Genomic DNA, 3,980 nt, shown 5'->3' with positions numbered 1-3,980 from the left:
GTGGCTTTCTCAGGGCTTTCTAGTCCAAATGTAAAAACAGCCAAACCACTGTTTACGTCCATTTTATTTACATCTTCTTTATCTGCGGCTGAAATTGGACGCAAATTCTCATGTCATTAAAATAGTTGCATATGACTTTCAGCTAAGTTAAAAAGTCCACTCAACTGTCAAGTGGCATTTTCAAATTTGGTTGGATTTATTAAGGTTTTATGAGAGACTTCTTATGATCAATGAACGTGCGGCCAACTACGCCCTGTCTTAGAGCGCTCAAACCATGTTGGTAGCGAATTTTAGTCTTCGGAAGCAGTGGTCATTGACTACATATTTTCTGACAAATGTTTCCCCATGTGAAATTCGATACAAACTTCATTCGCAAAACGTAGGCTTAAGCGATGGTGCCCCACAGTTATTTTGGACCTTTTCATATTACGGATGACCCTGGCTAAGGCGCTGTCCATAAACTAAGTAGACTCATTTTTGACTATCTCAGTCACCCTCCCTCATCGTTGACTTGTGTCCATACAAAATTCCCCCCCCCCCCCACTACCCACCCCTTTTAAGCTATGTAGTTTATGGACAGGCTCTAATGCATAGCTTTCCAACCTTGGCTCTTTTCGTAAAACAATCGGAGCGTGCCTGCAAGCGGTTGGGGGGTCGCGAAACGAAGGTTGGGAACCCGAGCAGAGTCTGACAACAAAATGATAGCAAATCGAAAACTCGATTTGTATTCAACAGCAAATTGATAGCATATTTTGAGATCAGTTTGTCTTGACTAAATTTGATTTCAAACTTAGATTTCGTTTTGCTGTCACTTCAAACTATTAAAAAAAAAGAAATTTCACAACTTCTAGGAAATCTTGTATTATAACTTCAGGAATATACCATTAGTGTAGTTATCTTATGGCATTTAGGATTTGATATCAATCGAAAAACCCCTATATTTAACGATTTTTCCATTTTTTCGTAATGATAGCAAAAACAGTTATCAATTTGCTATCACTGATAGCAGGAATTGTTTTCAACTTGCTGTTACGGGAACATTTTTCTGCTCTCAATTTTGATGTTTTAACCGTTAAAACGACCAAAACGACAACAACCTGAGTTATCATAATTTGCAATATCACAACATCAAAATTTGTTTTCAATTTGCTGTCAGACTTTGCTCGGGAAGCTATGCTCTAATGGGTATCCTTGAAATTTTCGCTTTACGTGAACACAATTGTGATAACTTCAGGCTCCCTTTTCAGTCTACGTAGAGTTGATAAGACAACTTCCTCTCCTCTTGCCAAAAAACTCTACACGACTCATAGATGACTTCGCTCAAAAAACCATTCACATTTCTTATAAAATGAAAAATGTGAGATTCTGGGAAAGTTCATTATTGCTTTCAGCGAGTCTGATATTGTTATGTGTAGTTCAACATGTTTAAAAGACGAGATTCACCGTTTGTAGCAGGCAGGAGTTTTGTAAATAAATTTTGTAAATATAGCATGTTAATAATTGAATTGAAATAGATTGTAAGAATAAGAGAATTCCCTTTAATGAATTCGAATTGTATTTAGTCCCTTATAGTAGGCAAACGAGCACTAAATGAAGTTCAAACGCTTCCTTGGGTCGAGGCCATTTGTTTTCTTGATAAGGTGGGAAAGAGAAGGCAGCACGGCTATCGTTCAAGTTATCCAACGTAGCTGTGTAGTCACGAAAGTACACGAAGGGTTTCGGGAAATGACGTACTTCCGGGTGCGTCCGAGATACACTTTCCCTTATCTGAGGCTTCAAAGACTCGATCATTTCGTCCGTAATCGTTTAAGGAATTGGAAGTGTCCGCGTTTGTTACTTAGTTTTCGTGTGCCAATAGTAGGTCCTTTTAAAGTGATGTTTAATAAAGTTAGATGATTAAATAGTTGTTTCGTTCTTCAGTAGGCTAATCGGTGTGCGTTAGAAATTGTGTGCGATTTGGAGTTCTTAGTTAGCTCAGAACCGAGGTAAGAATATGTGCTGTGAATGTGCTCTGGTGCCAGTGCTCATGTTCGATACCCCGCCAGTTTTTCCAATCCGCAGTTCTTCGCATCCAAGCGCAACCACTTCTTCCCCCGACGGACGAGAAATACCCGGCATCCGTCATACGGCTGGAAGCGGACGGATCCGTTACCATATCGGTCCGAGAAGGCCCGGGGACCTTCAGGTGGACGAGGTCTTCCACCAGCTAGTTCGCCAATTGACTAGCGGGCGCTGTCAATAGCCCAGGAAGCGCTTTAGTGAAGCGTAAGTCAACCGCCATTGCGAAGACGAGCCGATCAACGAACGCCGCCATCAATCAACCAAACCGGCGCGGTGGTGAGAGCAACGACCCGGCCTACAGGTCATCGACTACCAAGTAGTAAGCTGTACCGATCGGTGAGTCAACCAATTTCTTTTTTTTTGCGGAGTGCGGCGTCCGCTGAGGGCGCCGCGGAGGTTTTTTTTGTACCAGTCAAAGACTGAAGAAGTGCTGCTAAAGCCAACCAACATCTTTTTCGGAGATCGGAATTCCTTCCGACAACGTCTTGGGAGCCTCCGGTTCCGTGAAAATGCGTGCGTGAGCCGTCTTGCCACCACTGCAGAAAAAGTCGAACACCCGGAGCGCAGACATCGACGCAGTCGAGCTTCGATTCCATGTGACGTCACGAATGAGAGCACTGAGCACAGTTAGATAGAGAAGGAGGAGCTAGGGAATCGCACACCAGCTAGGAAGTGTAGAAGTAGAACGAACACAAACACACAGAATGATTTCAAACTCGAGTTGTAGCCAATAAACATGTACACTAAATTCTTTTTTTACACGATCTTTTTTTACGCGGTTTTATTTTACACGATTTTTTTTACACGATTTTCTCGAAATTACGCGATGTGTTTTTGGAAAGATTCTTCTCTCCTGGTCGCAAATTACTTCCGATGGGGCTCAAATTTCGACCAGAGATCTCTCTTATCATCCTTGATACCCTGTCAAAATTTTAGGATGATCCGATAAAAAAAGTTTCGAAAACTTTTTTTACACGATTTTTTTTACGCGGAACAAAAAATCACGTAAAAACAGAATTTAGTGTATGTTATCCTAGTTGTTAAGTGAATATATTTCGTATCCGTCCCTGAATAAAAGTGTCAACATGTTCTTTCCTAGCAATTTGATCGTTTAATTGTATTTCACATCACTGCGCGGTTTTTGGTAGTTTCGTGTCCCGTCCTCCATATGTTGAGTATGATTGGGGTGTTTTATGAGTGTCTTCCAGCTCAGTGAGGGATCTGGTGGCGAGAAGAGAGAGTTCGCCAATGATGAGAACTTCTCACTAGTGAGATCTTGAGGGTACGGGTGGTCTCTCACCGTTCTCTGAGTGTCGTCGTGACTGTGTGGTTATGTTGCGATAATAGGGTGTTCCCGTTTGGACGTTTTAGATCGTAGCCAGCTGGATCGATCCGTAAATCCTATTCAGGAAATTTCAAATGGACTCGCCCTTTGGGAGTCTCATCCGGGCAATTTAAAATTGGGCTCGTGGTCTCCTTTCGAGGAGTGGCGCATAAGCCACGCGTTTTATGCAGGATCTCCCAGCAGCGGTTACACGTTTCAGTCGTTAGATCGCTAGCATATACAGGGAATGACTTGTATAATAAGCTATGAAAAACCTTTGACTTAACTTAAAATTCTTAACACAGAAGAAAATTATAACGATTAGATTTTTGATTGATTGATTTATCTTTATTTGAGAGACTTTCAGCCCTTGGCTGGTTCGTCTCTCTCATAACGATTAGATTATTTTTCTAATAAAACGCCAAATTATCCAAAACTTCGACATCGTTTCAAAATTTAAGATGCAAATTTTAGTTCATTTAATTTCCCTCTAATTGACTTATTTATAAATGTGTTTTGAGGGAAAGTAACAACATAGTTGCCAATAAATTGAAAAAGTAATGGAATGCATATTAAAAATAGACCAATATACTAA

At 41.0% G+C, this 3,980-nt stretch overlaps 1 long non-coding RNA gene across 1 annotated transcript; it reads left to right on the top strand.

Moving 5' to 3' along the window:
- Nucleotides 1–1,614: 1,614 nt before the first annotated feature.
- Nucleotides 1,615–2,796, top strand: LOC134291825 (uncharacterized). The gene is made up of 3 exons (XR_009999301.1): nucleotides 1,615–1,857; nucleotides 1,921–1,985; nucleotides 2,046–2,796. It is a non-coding gene; the product is annotated as an uncharacterized LOC134291825 (long non-coding RNA).
- The last annotated feature ends 1,184 nt before the right edge of the window (nucleotides 2,797–3,980 follow it).

The sequence above is a fragment of the Aedes albopictus genome, chromosome 3 (assembly GCF_035046485.1).
Source record: "Aedes albopictus strain Foshan chromosome 3, AalbF5, whole genome shotgun sequence".
NCBI lineage: Eukaryota > Metazoa > Arthropoda > Insecta > Diptera > Culicidae > Aedes > Aedes albopictus.
The sequence above is the reverse complement of the archived record's forward strand: the minus strand, read 5'-3'. Positions and strand labels throughout refer to the sequence as shown.